Raw genomic sequence first — 14,825 nt, forward strand, 5'->3', positions numbered from 1 at the left:
CCTGGGAATAAAGATCATCTGCTCCGTGTGGGAAAGGATCAGTACTGAGCACTGGGGGTGGGAGTGGAGGGGAGAGAAGGAGGGGCGGCAGCGCCGAGGGGCGGAGGGGCGGAGGGGTGGAGGCATGGAGGGGTGGGGGCGTGGAGGGGCGGAGGCGTGGCGGGGTGGAGGGGCGAAGGGGTGGAGGGGCGGAGGCGTGGAGGCGTGGAGGGTGGAGGGGGGGCGGGGGCGGGGGCGGGGGGGCGGAGGCCAGTGGTCCGCAGCACAACTGGAGGCTGATGCCTGAGGGAGGACGACCAGGGATGGAGTGGAAGTTACCGCTTTTTCTTGTTCCTCTTCCTGTAACTCACCCAACACCTCTGGCCACAAGGGAGGACCCCAACTGAGGATACCGTTGCCTCATTCTCCTGGCTACAGGACCTGGCATGAGAAGGGAGCACAGAACACCTGCGCCCGCCAGGTTTAGCGGGAACCTGCCTTGTGCAGCCACCTGCGGAGCCAGGGGTGGGCCCTGGTCACCCCGTCTGCCTCAGACTCTGGAGTGGTGGCCCACGGAGCCCACTGGCTCCCACGTTGGGCCCTGAGGATGGTGGCTCAGGAGGTGACACTGACAAGTTCCATGCTAGGACTGGCCAGTGGGTAACCCAGATCCAACATTTCATGGTTTTTCGTGTGGGCTACATGGCCCAGCTCACACAGAGGCACACGTGTGGCCAGAGGACAGCAAGGAGCCTGATGCCACCACGTCCAACTCGGTAGTGCCCCACTGCTGAGCCCTACCCGGAGACCCCCTGCCTGGGGTCTCTGAGGCTGCCCTGGGTCAGACCCCTTGGTGCCTGAGGGGAACAGGAGAGAATGATGGACAAAGGTCAGTAATTTTTTTTACTAAGGCCAACCCTGTGTTATCAGCCAGGCCCTGTTGATGGTGTGAGTGTGAGTGTGTGTGTGTGTGTGTGTGCATGAGTGAGTGTGAATGTGTGTGCCTGTACACGTGTGTTTATGTCTGAGTGTCTGTGTGTGTATATAGATATATGTGTGAGTAGGTATGTCTCTGTGTACAAGCGTGTACATGAGTGAGTTTGAGTTTCTATGTGTGTGTGTGTGTGAATTTGCATGTCTGTGTATGTGCATCTGTGTGTGAGTTTGTGAATGTCTATGTGAATGAGTATGTGTATGTGTGTGTCAAGGTGTGTCTGTGTTACACATACGTGAATATGTGTGTGAATGAGTGTGTCTGTGTATGTGTGTGAATTCGCATGTCTGTGTATGTGTATCTGTGTGTGAACACGTGTATGGATGTGTGAAGGTCTATGTGAAGGGGTGTATCTGTGCGTGTGAAGGTGTGTCTGTGTTACACATGTGTGAATATGTGTTTGAATGAGTGTGTCTGTGTGTGAATGTGCATGTCTGTGTGTGAATGTGCGTCTGTGTGCCTGCCTGTGTATAGATGGATGTGTCTCTATGTGTGTGTGCACGTGTGTGAACGTGTGTGTGAATGCACACGTCTGTGTCTGTGCACAGGTACGCGTGTGGCAGTGGTGAGAGGCGGGTGGCACCGAGTCCCTCTCCTGGGGGCAGTTCTGGAAGCCTCGGGCTGCTGCCGGCCCGGCCGGGGCCTGTACACGCCCGCGTCTTGGTTGGAGCCCAGCCTGCTTCTCCACTGACCTCACAGGAGGCTGGGCTACTCTAGGCTGTAGGGGGGGCTATTGAGTTGGGAGGATAAGGACCATGTTTCAGACATGAAGTTCAGGTCCAGCCCAGGGGAGCTGACGTTATGAGCGCGGCAGCGCCCGCAGTGGACGCTTTGCTGAGAAAACGGTGCCTTTACGCAGCGCCCCAGTCTGGGCGAAGCCCCATCATACACACCTCATCGCTTCATCTCCCAACCGTCCTGCCAGGATCGGCACGATTAGCCCGTTCTTTAGGTCTGGACGCGGGGACCCAGAGGCACGAAGCAAGGTTCCCCACGGCGGGCAGCCCTGTCAGGGTCTGAGTTGGGCTTGGGCAGAGCAGGACCTGCGCTCGCCCCACGCCTGCCTGTACAAGCACCCAATGGGCACACGGCGCTTCCGGAAAGGTGGCCAGCGTCAGGGCAGGGGTCTCTCACCCCTGGGGGCATCGAGCCCCCTCTGCCTCCTTATGGCCGTGCAGAACTGCCAGCCCCCGCATGGTTGACAAGGTTAGGGTCTCCAGGCCCCTCTCCTCTCTCTGCTCTGCGAGTGGGACCTGGTGCTGGGGAGAGCAGAGGAGGGCCTCTCCCAGCTCCACCTTCACGCCCATCTCCTTCCTCTCAGCTGCATATCAGTGAGGATCCAAGGGCTCTGCTGGGTATGAACCGGGGGTGGCTTGAGCACCAGAGAAGAAGAGGCAGAGTCTGTGCCCCTCCTGTATCTCGCTCCGAAGTACAGGACTCTTAGAAGGTCTAATTAAAATATAGTCAGTCCCCTACAGGTGAACGAGTTCTGTTCCGAGAACGCGCTCGTAAGTCCAATTTGTTAGTCAGTCCAACAAAGTTAGCCTAGGTACCCAGCTAACACAATCAGCCCTATACCGCTGCTTTTATGCTCGCTTCCGGCCATCCTGGGCTTGAAATAAAGATACTGTACTCCTGTACTCTCTACAGTAGTGTGCAGTAAAGTACACAAAAGCACAACCACCTGTAGAGGATGCACACACGTGACAACGTGCCAGCCGTGTGAACTAACTTATGTGACTAGACATGCGAACGCACGTTCATATCTTTGAAAGTTCGCAACTTGGAGGTTCGTAAGTAGGGGACTTACTGTAGGTTTTGTAAAAGCACCATAAAACCCCCTAAATGACTGCAGTATTGTATTCAGCGGGGAAAGGCAGGCAATACACAGGACTGTCCCCCAGTGTCACCTCTTTGTGCCACAGCAGCCAGCTGTGAGCTCAAGTGCCCATCTCCTGGGCTATCATTTTATTTTCCTGAGTGCTGCCAGGTACACGTTTCTAGAAGCCCAGCACTCCAGCTCGTCTGGTGAACAGAGATACAGGCCAGGAGCCAGAACCGGAACATAAATACACAAAGCCAGAAACCTCATGTGCTGATGCAGCTGAAAGGTAACAGATATGCGCCTTATGGAGAAGCAGGCTCTCCAGAAACCAGCCAGAAAACTCTTCCCACATCCACCCCCAGATGCACAGCTCACGAGCTGCCACCAGCTCGCAGAGACGGCAGCAGCAGTGCTCCTACAGTGGCAGCCACAGGAGGGCCAAGCTGGCGCTGCTGGGAGAACGGGCCCACACCCAGCCAGGCCCTGCTCACCGCTGCCTTCCTCACTCCAGGGGCTGGGGGAGGATGCAGAATCATCTCAAAGTACCTGGGGCCTGTTGACGGTCCCCCAGCCCCTCTCAGGCTACCCACAGATCCACTCTCTCCAAGGGTTTAGCTGGTAGGGGCCACCCATTGATTTACGTAGGGGCCCATGCACCTCTGGGGAGGCACCAAGATGCTGAGCTGAGGGTCACGGGGTCAGCCCTCAAGGGCTGTTCCCTCTGCAAGCCTCATGGCCATGGGCTGCCCTTCCAGAGCCCCTGAGTGCACAGATGCACGGCGAGGTGAGAGCGACCGGGTCACATACACGGCCCAGTGAGGGCAGTCTCTCCGCCTCCCCGTTTGGAGAGGGTGCCATGGCAGGGTCTCAGGAGAGACCATCAATCCACCCGCCTCGGCCCACAACAGGAGAGGCCTAGGCGGGGCTACACCAGCAGCCCTGAGCCAGTCTGAGCTAGATTCCCAGTTCCTCTAACCCGCCGCGTGACCTTGGGTAGCTCAACGCACTGGGCCTGTTTCCTTATCTGTACAATAGGCTGAAAATAGGACCCACCTCACTGAGTTGACCTAAGGATTAAACGAGGTTTTATGTATATACACAGACATAGCTATACACACACTCGTGTGTATATATGCAATTATATATATAAATATGAAGGAACTATATATGAGTGTTTAGGTACATAAATATACATGAGATTTTATATATAAATATCTATGAGATTATAACTACATATTTAAAGTACTTAGAACAATGCCTGACACATAGTGAAGGCTCCATAAATATTAATTGTGCTGCTTTCTCTTCTTCCTCTGGTTCTCATTATGATAAGCACAGTTTTGGAATCAGGCAGCCTGGGTTCAAGTCTCCATCTAGCCCCTTAATAGTCCTGTGAGCAGAGGTGAACTTCCCCAGCCTACCCAATATCCGTAGATTAAGGTCCGTTAGAAATCATAGGCCTTAAACTGTACACTTAAAACTGGCTAAAATAGTAAATTGTATGTTATGCATATTTCACCACAATAAGAAAAACTATCATCAATTAATACCAGGTATTTGTCACACAGGTATCAGGAATGCATTAAATGAAGTCCATACTTTAATGATCGTATTACCTGAATGAGTGATGTGATGAGCCGTGTGTCTGGGGCATGGCATTGACATTTGGAAGAGACCTTGAAAGTGGGATCACGGTGGACCTGGGGATCTGGGAAGCGTCCAGGCGAGATGCCAGGGAGGCTGGGCCCCCTGTGGCTCTGGGATGGAGAGTCTGTGCTGCTGCACCAGGGACAAGCTGGTGGCCCTGGGGACAATGCACTCGGGCCTCTGGACAAGCCCTGCCTCCCGGGCAGATGTCTGGAGGAGGATATTTCCAGGGTTGTCTAGGCAAGAGGCCTACCTGCCTTCTTTCCAGAACTTTCCAGGAAGCACGCTCCAGCGCAATCTCACAGTGCAACAGGCATCTCTCTGCCCTGCTCACCCCCAGGTGACCCACGATGCCTTTATTGCAAAGCTCCAACAGTGAGTGGAAGGAGGGTTTCAGTGTGACGGCTCCAGGTCTGAAGGTGACCCAGGAGTTAGGGGCCGGGAGAGCTATCATTCATCACCAGGTGCCCACATGCCTTCCTCTGGTTGTCTAGGCAACCTGGCAGGCCCTCTGCCTTCCCACCAGGACAAGCCTGCTGCTTCCCATCATGCAGACAGGGTTCTGGCGGGGAAGGATGGAAGCGGTACGGACCGTAGGTAGGAGCCTGGGGGACCCTGCAGGAGGCCACCTCACTTGCTGAGCATCCCACGTGCCAGGCATTGCGCCAGGCACATCCTCAGGCACCCTCTGTCTTAATCCTTCAGAGAAAGCCTCTGATTTAGGCCTCGTGATCCCATTCTGCAGAAGAGAAATCTGAGGTTCAGAGATTCAACAGTCGCCACCGGGTCCCAGCACCAGTAAGAAAAATGGAATTTGAACTCAGAATTGTCAGATGCCAAAACCACATGGTTTCTCCCACTCCAGAGCTGCCCACATTTCAGCAATTCATGCTCCACCATGTGCCAACTTTACTTAATAGATAGTCCTTACGATCAACTTTAAATTAAGTCATGTTTTACTTAGCTTTGTCCTAAACAACAATATCCCTGAAATGATGGATTTGATGTGCACGTTATACTTTTTCCAAATCTCATTAAAATTTCTCTATGACTTTCTTTTTTAAAACATTCATTCATTCATTTTTATTGAAGTAGAGTTGATTTACAATTTTCAGGTGTACAGCAAAGTCATTCAGTTATACCTTATATGTATATACATAAATATGTATATATATATTCTTTTTCAGATTCTTTTCCATTATAGGTTATTACAAGATACTGAATATAGTTCCCTGTGCTATACAGTAGGTCTTATTGCGTATCTATTTTATATATAGTAGTGTGTATCTGTTCATCCCAAATTCCCAATTTATCTCACCCCTACTTTCCTGCTTTGGTAACCATAAGTTTGTTTTCTATGTCTGTGAGTCTATTTCTGTTTTATAAATAAGTTCATTTGTATCATTTTTTTTAGATTCCACCTATAAGTGGTATCATATGATATTTGTCTTTGTCTGGCTTACTCCATTTAGTATGATCATCTCTAGATCCATCCATGTTGCTGAAAATGGCATTATGTCATTCTTTTTCATGGCTGAGTAATATTCCATTGTGTGTGTGTATGTATATATATATATATACACACCACATCTTCTTTATCCGTTCGTCTGTCGGTGGGCACTTAGGTTGCTTCCATGTCCTGGCTATTGTAAATAGTCCTGCAATGAACACTGGGCTGCATGTATCTTTTCGAATTAGAGTTTTTGTCTTCTCCAGATATATGCCCAGGAGTGGGATTGCTGGATCATATGGTAGCTCTATTTTTAATTTTTTAAGGAACCTTCATACTGTTTTCCATAGTGGCTTCACCAATTTACATTCCCAGTGTAGGAGGGTTCCCTTTTCTCCACACTCTGTCCAGCATTTATTATTTGTAGACTTTTTAATGATGACCATTCTGACCAGTCAGAGGCGATACCTCATGGTGGTTTTGATTTGCATTTCTCTGATAATTAGCGATGTTGAGCATCTTTTCACGTGCCTGTTGGCCATCTGCATGTCTTCTTTGGAGAAATGTCTATTTAGTTCTTCTGCCCATTTTTTTGTTTGGGTTGTTTCATTCTTCGATATTGAGCTGTATAAGCTGTTTGTATACTTTGGATATATATGACTTTCAAAATAAAATAACACACACGCCCCCTGCCTCCATCTTGCCAATCACCACACCCACCATGCTCTGGGAAACACCCCGCTGGGATGTGAATAAGAGAAGAATTACATATGCGAAAACGGAAACGCATCTGACACTAGTCTTAAGGGCGATCAATAAACGGGTTTTAGGCCGGTGACCAGAGGTGATTCTGAGAGTCTCCTGGCCAGCGATGTCCTCTCAGGGCAGGAGGAGGTTTGTAGGGAGGAAAGATGCAGATTGAAAGGAGAAAAGTAAGGAGGAAGCACCAATAAAATGTAAGCTGGCTGCAGGCGAGTGCATGAATTGTTTCCTAGGACTGCCATACAAATAATCATAAACAGTGACTGATAACAACAGAAAGTTATTCTCTCACAGTTCTGGGGGCCAGACGTCTGAAACAAGGTGTCAACAAGGCTGTGCTCTCTCTCTCTGAACGTCCTAAGGTAGGACCCTGCTTTGCCTCTTCTAGCTTCTGGTGGTTGCCAGCAGTCCTTGGCTTGTGGCTGCATCACTCCAATCTCTGTTTCTGTCTCCATGTGACCTTCTGTGTGTGTCCCTGGGTCTCTGTTTTCTCTTTCCATAAGGACACTAATCATTGAATCAGTGCCCATCCTACTTTAGTATGGCCTTGTCTCAACTAATTATATCTGTAGAGACCCTATTACTAAATAAGATTGCATTCTGAGGTTCTGGGTGGACACGGATTTAGGAGGACACTGTTCATCTATGGACGGTGTGAGCACGTGCGTGAACACGTGACTCAATGGTGGTGCGGGGAGGGGAGGATGAGAGGCGCCTGTTGGTGAGAAGCAGCTCCGTGGGGGAGAGGTGCCCTGGAGAGGATGTATGGGGACACTCCGAGTGTCTCTGGTCCCCTCACTGCTGGGTTCTTCTAGAACTTTCCACCTTTGTCAAGAGAGGCGATCAGAGATCACCGGATGGTCTTCAGGCTTTAAAGTTCTATGTCTACGCAAGTCTGATGTCCAAGGACATCCAGAACTGTCAGATCAGAGACAGAAACGCATGACCCAGAGCCGCTGGGTTCCACACCACAGCTGATGTCCTTAAGCAGTTCACCGAGGGTGGACGCCCACGGATGGGATAAAGAGGGAACAGGGTGAGGGAAGGGGCCAAGGTGGACAGGCTCCAGGCCAAGGGGGCTCACTGTGGCCTGGGGCAGCGCCCACTGTGGCTGCCTTTAGAGGGACAGGCAGGGCAAGGGGTGAGCGTCCTCTTGTTTCCTGCTGACCCCTCCCACTGTGGTTCCAATGATGCTGGACTCTGCATAAGGAGCTCCGGAAACAAGGGCCCAGAGGGAACGCTGCCATCGTGGGGCTGTGCAAGGAGAGTGGCAGCCCGCCGGGGCACACCCACGGTTGGCAGAGGCTGCCCTGGGGTTTGGTGTCACTCATCCTGCAGGTCAGCCTTGTGTGAAAGAGAACATCACAGCCCCGGCGAGGCCCCTTTGGTTTCTACCAGACTTAAGAACGTTTGAAAATAGCAACAGTAAGCCCCCATGCTGGGCTTAGAGGAAGGCTGTCCTGGAGTCTTGCACTGTCCCATCGGGCAGCTCCTCCCTGACCCCGCTGAACCTGCCTGGAGGCTCTGGGGACACCTCGATGCTTTAACGTCAAGCAAGGACAGATGGTGTGGCCTCCGTGCCTGGGGTGGGAAGTATCTGGAGCACAGGCTCTTTCTGTCCCCACTTCTCAGGGTGGCTTGTGATCCTCTGGCTCTGTGTGCTGACGGCCACCTCAGTCCTCAGTAATTCAAAAGCCACACTCGAGCGTCGTCCAGCCTTGGACTAGGCCTTGACATACAAAGGCTTAAAGACTGTCCCAAAGTGAACCACTGGCCTTGTGGAGTGCAGAGGCGGGATACACGCACACATATGGTTACACGGATGTAAGGGCGACATGCTCCCGAAACACAGAGGAGGGGTCTCCCGCTGCTCCTGGTGTGAAATGGCCACCCTTTGGGTGTCTGTTCAGCTCACGATGTCCTCCTATCTGGAAACCGCCTCCCCCCTTACAGAGATGGGCCTTAGGTAGCACTTGTGCTCCACAAGACCTTGGCTTTGTCAGGTGCTCCAGAAAAACAGAACCAATAGGACACACACACACACACACACACACACACACACACTGATTCGTCGTAAGGAATCAGCTCACATGATTATGGAAGCTGAGAAGTCTCAAGAACTGCAGTCAGTAAACTGGAGACCCAGGGGAACACAAATGTAGTTCTGGTCCAAGCCCAGAAGCCTGAGAACCAGGGCTTTGATGGTGTGAGTTCCAGTGTGAAAGCCAGCAGGCGCAAGACCCAGGAAAACCTGTGCTTCAGCTTGAGTCTGAAGGCAGGAAAAGATCAAAATCCCAGCTCAGAGGCAGTCAAGCAGGAGGAGTTCCCTGTGACTCGTGGAAGGGTCAGCCTTTGTGTTCTAGCCAGGCCTTCAACTGATTGGATGAGGCCCACCCACACTAGAGAGCAATCTGCTTTACTCAGTCTATTGATCTAAGCATGGAACTCAGGCAAAAAAAGCCCTCTCAAAAACACCTGATTTAGGGCTTCCCTGGTGGCGCAGTGGTTGAGAGTCCGCCTGCCGATGCAGGGGACGCGGGTTCGTGCCCCGGTCCGGGAAGATCCCACATGCCGCAGAGCGGCTGGGCCCGTGAGCCGTGGCCGCTAAGCCTGCGCGTCCGGAGCCTGTGCTCCGCAACGGGAGAGGCCACAATAGTGAGAGGCCCGCGTACCACAAAAAAAAAAAAAAAAACAAAAAAAAAACACCTGATTTAGAATAACGTTTGACCGAACATCTGGGCACCTGATGGCCCAGTCCAATTGTCAATCAGATTCCCTCCCCAAAGGAATTTCCCACTAGGAGGGGGAGACCAGCTGGTCTCTGCCTGGGCAGACCTGGGTCCCAGTGGATTGGAGGTTTTCTTTCCAGACTCCCTCCAAGTCTCCTTCTCAACCCTTGAGTCCCATAAGTCACCACCCCTCCCCGCCCCTGTATCTGGATCACGTGCCCACCTTTTTCCTTAAACAAACTTGGGCTGAGTTTCCTTACCTGCAGCACTCCTGGGGCCCCTGTGAACACTGGCTTCTTTTCATCAGGCCCTCCTTCCGCTGTGGGGTCTTTGGGGACCCCTCCCTTACCCCAAGCTGTTACCACTGGGCTGGGTCACCCCCAGCAAACTGGCCTGACATAGAGTCTTCCACCCTCCGTTTTGTGACAGCATTCAGGGTGAAAACTGGAAACTGCGTTTTTATTTGTGTGTATGTTTGTTTGTTTGTTTTTTATCACCAGCCACTCACTTCTAGAGACGTGTTTCCACCCATGTGGTCACTAACCTGTGGTCACTAACTAGCCCTGGCGCCTCTCAGAGCCTCCTTCAGTGCAAGTTTGAAAGATTTTAGTGGATAAACTTACAAGTCCTGCAAATTGGTGTGTCCAGAAATGCCAGTAGAGTCGGATATCTGGTTTTCATAACAATTCTAGTTACAGAGGCTTCTCCTCCATCCTTGGCCTGGTACGTGCAGGATAGTTAAAACTAAAATGTCAAAGAGGAATGATTTAAAGCCAAGTTCTGGCTAGGAAGTGGGCCTTGGGAAACCTGCCTTGAAGTGCTTTGTTTTATATGTGGAGGAGAAAAAAGCAGAGAGATGGGAGGACAGCCAACCCCGTGTGAACACGGCTGCGTCTTTGCAGGGCACGTGGAAATCTGTGGAATGATTTTATCCTCACGCTAGCTGGAGCGTCACTCAGGTCTCAGGTCGAATCGAGGAGGACTGAGTTCTCACAACTACAGGTTAGGAAGAAGCCTCAGAGATGACATAACCTAACCTCTCACCTGTCAGGTTGGGAACACGGAGGTCCTGAGATGCTCCAAGTCACACAGCCAAGCAGTTGGGGGCTGGGCTTCACACAGTCAGACCCCAATTCCAGATGGATTAAAGTCTGAATGTAGAAATGAAACCTTCCAACCATAAGATAAGTATCTTTGTGATCTCGTGATGGGGAAGAAAGGACTCATAAGCCAGACACAAAAAGCACAAACCACGTTAAAATTAAGAACGTCACTCCATCTTAAAACGAAAAGGAAAACCGGCATCTTACATGTGAGTTTCCTGGGTTCTGAATAATTCCTATTAAAAGCGAGAGGGAGGGTCTCGTGGGAAAGAACGGCGGTGTCCCTGTGCCAGGAAGGCCACTAGGTCCCTTGCAAGCATCCAACCCCTAAGGCAGTCCTGGGAGCCGGGACTGTCACTGTCACACGGGCGAAACTGAGGCTGGAGAAGCCTGTTGCTAATCACAGTCACATATCTGGTGAGTGACAGGGACCCCCTGTCACCAGCCTCCGCCAGCATCGCCTGTGGATCCATCAACTCCCCTCTCTCCCTCTGATCAGCGCGGTAGCTGAGGTGCCCTTTACAAAACGCAGGTCAGATCATGTTACCCCATCATGAGGCTCTTCACACATGTCATGGTAAACCCAAACTCCTACCTGTCCTGGCGCCCTTGGTGATGTGGCCCCTAATTTCCCTGCCTCGCCTCTTCCCACTCTTCCTTTCTCCCTGGCTCCCACCATGCAGGCTTCCTCAGGGCCTTTGCACAAGCTATTCCCTCACCAGAGACCCTCCTCCCACTTCCCCACGTGACCAACACTACTCAGTCTTAAACCCCACCACCTGGGAGAACCCTCCCCTGACCTGGGCACCCACTCTGTTAGGACTCACTGTACACAATTTGTTTCTATTTGTTTGTTTAACCTTTGTTGCCGTAATAGACTCTGTGCCCTAGAACGGCAAAAATAGGCGATTTTATTCTTGACCGGACCTTTAGCTCCAACACAGTGCCTGGCACATAGTAAGTACACACTTGATAAAAATGTGTTGGCTGGATGCTGGATCCATCCTGAAATGCTTGGAGCATGGTCCCTAGCCAGCTGTGTGACCTCAGTGACTCACCATTACTTTCTTAGCTTTATGAAACCCAAGCAAGTCTACCACACCTTCCAGCTCTGACACACCCACCCACCTTCTCAAAGAGAAACAGCCCTACTGTGCGCCAGACACCGTGCCAGGTGCCGGGGAGGCTGCACTGTGTAGTGTCAGGCAGCCTCCGTGACAAGTCTAAGCTCACATAGCCTCCAGCTTCCCTGGAGGTGGCTGCCTCCCCAGCTGATGGTCTGCCTGGCCAGTGGGGCACTCTCTGGCTGGGGAGGTCATTGTGGGGTCGAGTTCCAGAGTCAAGGAAGGATGTGTAAGATCCCAAAAGCCGAGGTAGCGAAGGAGCGACAGCTGGTGGCCAGTCCGAGGATGGAACCTTCAGGACAGCCACTGTCCCTACTGAGGATAGACAGGTCGGCTGCAGCCCTGCCCGCCCTGCCCCGAGCACCCTCCCTTCGGGGTGTTATTCCCATATCAGTCCTGTCTGTTGACTTGAAAACTATTCGAGGAAAGTGAATCTTTCCTCCCCTCCAAGCTTTGTACAAAACCGTGACCAAATAATGGAATCTGTGAGTCTTTCTTGGTGGGAAGGAAACCTGGGTGCACATTTCATCTGTGCACAGCCGGGGTGGTCAGCAAACCTGGCGGCCGACAGGACAGGCCCCTGCCAGCATTTTGACAGCATCTTCCGTCACCAGCAGGCCCCCTCCACCGTCTTTTCTTCACAGTGTGCCATTTTACTTTTTAACTACGGTTCTAAAATTTACCTGGCTTGTCTTAGGAAATTCCCATGAAGACATTCATGGCTTCCAAAGGGAAATAACTTCCCAAGGGAAATAAGCAAAATCCAACTGCAAGGATATTTGGAAGGAAAGCACAGGGCGGTGTGGCCAAAAGGTCAAGCTATGTGAATTCCACCCTGGGTTGTGATACTGACAAGCTGGGCAGCCCTGGGTGGATTTGCTGCCCTCTCTGGTCTGTTTCTGCCTCTGCAAACGGAAGGTTCAAGCTCGGTGGCCTCTGGCTCTCAGCTGCTGTGGTTTCAGACCTCAGTCAGGGCTCTTTGCATGAGGCCAGGATGCTGGGTAGAGAGCTTCCTTAGGGTCGGGCTTCTGAGGACGGGGGAGTCCCCTGACCGGGGCCACAGAGCGAGGGGCTAGAATGGGCTCTGGGCCAGAGACTACCTGGCTCCTGGGAAATGGCAGAGACACTGGCCAATCCTGGCTGTCCTTTGAGGTACAGCCTCCTGTTCCTTTGCACAGGTAAGCGCCCAGCCTGAGGACCAAGAAGTGCCACGTCCTGGGCTTGTGGGTGACCTCGACGATCTCGTTTAAGCCCCATCAACCCTGTGTGGCGGAGATTGTCACCCCCATCTGACACTTGAGGAAATGAAGCCTCAGACAGGCTAATCAACTTGCCCCAGAGCACACGGAGGTAGTGGCAGGGGTAGGGTGTGCACACAGGCCCATCTGAGGTGTCCGTACCGGGCTGCACGCCACGGACGGCAGAGGACAGTCCGGGGAGCAAGTCTGAGCTGATGGCCCCTGCCCTGTCCCAGCTGGGCTGGGATCCTCACTAAGGATTTGCAGACACATAGGAGAGCTATTCCGGTTAGAAGGTCCTCACGTGTTTGCCAAACTAAGCCCTGGCTGCAACCAACAGATATTCACATTCTCCCTTCCACTTGTCCACATGTTAGCTTTGGTTCGATACATCCACCCTGTAGACATGCATGTCAAAGGCAAAGCGTGTGTCTGGTCAGTGAGATCAACAGCCCAGCTTCAGGGTCCAAAGGGCTCTTGGCGCCAGGCCGGTGGCCAGCTGTGTGAACTCGGAGGTGGCAGTTCGGACGTTCATTCACCAAGACTGACTTCGGCATTGATCGGTTTGCAGAAAGACTCCACAACTGTCAAGGGATGTTCACCAAGTTTGCAGGCGAGGCAAAGGAGAGGCCAGGGGGCCCCTGAACAAGGAGCACGGTGGGGTGGGTGATCCAGAGAAGGCGCACTGAACGGAGGTGGAGGATGACCTGGAAGGTGGGGTTCAAGAGCAGCAAAGGTCGAGGTCCTGGAGGAGAGTTAAGACTCACAGACTTGGAGAACGAACTTACGGTTACCAGGGGAGAAGGGTGGGGGAAGGGATAGTTAGGGAGTTTGGGACGGACATGGACACACGGCTATATTTAAAACGGATAACCAACAAGGACCTGCTGTATCGCACAGGGAAGTCTGCTCAGTGTCATGTGGCAGCCTGGATGGGAGGGGAATTTGGGGGAGAACGGATACATGTATATGCAGAGCTGAGTCGCTTTGCTGTGCACCTGAAACGATCACAACATTGTTAATCAGCTATATGCCAATATAAAATAAAATGTTAGGGCTTCCCTGGTGGCGCAGTGGTTGAGAGTCCGCCTGCCGATGCAGGGGACGCGGGTTCGTGCCCGGTCCGGGAGGACCCCACATGCCGCAGAGCGGCTGGGCCCGTGAGCCGTGGCCGCTGCGCCTGCGCGTCCAGAGCCTGGGTTCCGCAACGGGAGAGGCCACATCAGTGAGAGGCTCGCGTACCACAAAAAAATTTAAAAAAAGTTTAAAAAAAAATAGATGACCAGGGAAAAAGCGCAGAGTAAGAATCACATGTGCCCCTTACAGGCGGAGCTAAGGGGCCAGCTCAGGCCTCCTGACTCCAAACCTCGGGCTCTTCCTGGGTGGTCACTCAGCCCCCTGCGTGTTCTAGAAAGTTTCCGTGCCTTCCTAAACAGACTTACCAGCCTGGGAGGGAACTCGGATGGAAGTGGCTTCCAATCAGAAGCAGAGTTCTCTGCAGCACATTCTTTTTCATAGTTTCCATATTGTGTTGAACTGGTGGGGAGGGGAGAAGACAGTGGGCTGTCCAGAAAGTTGCCATGTGACCGTGGCCAGGACAGGGTGCAGCTCGGGTCAGTGCGGAAGGCAGGGAAGGCGGCAGCAGTGGCAGAAGTAGATCCTCCCCAGACCTACCGGACCTAATGGCCTTGGAGAAATGGCAGGGGAGGTAGTCATGGCAGAGGTGCTCCTTATAAATGGTTTTTACTGTGAAATATATCACACAGGCACATTTTGAAATGTATCTCACGTACAGCAGAGCACGTACATTGGATCCGAGCTGTTTAAAGAATTATCATAAAATGAACACTTGAGGATCCACACCCAAGTTTAAAAAAGATAACAGCCTCTTCACCCCAATGTGCATAGCAGCACGATTTCCAACAGCCAAGACACAGAAGCAACCTAAGTGTCCATCAACAGATGAATGAATGA

At 52.1% G+C, this 14,825-nt stretch overlaps 1 long non-coding RNA gene across 1 annotated transcript; it reads right to left on the reverse strand.

The window, feature by feature from the left end:
- Positions 1 to 10,641: 10,641 nt before the first annotated feature.
- LOC136792125 (uncharacterized) lies at positions 10,642 to 14,538 on the reverse strand. Its single transcript, XR_010835373.1, has 2 exons — positions 14,294 to 14,538; positions 10,642 to 13,596 (listed from the first exon to the last, which is right to left on the reverse strand). It is a non-coding gene; the product is annotated as an uncharacterized lncRNA (long non-coding RNA).
- Between the last annotated feature and the right edge of the window lie 287 nt (positions 14,539 to 14,825).

Source organism: Kogia breviceps, chromosome 11 (genome assembly GCF_026419965.1).
Source record: "Kogia breviceps isolate mKogBre1 chromosome 11, mKogBre1 haplotype 1, whole genome shotgun sequence".
Taxonomy (NCBI): Eukaryota; Metazoa; Chordata; class Mammalia; order Artiodactyla; family Physeteridae; genus Kogia; species Kogia breviceps.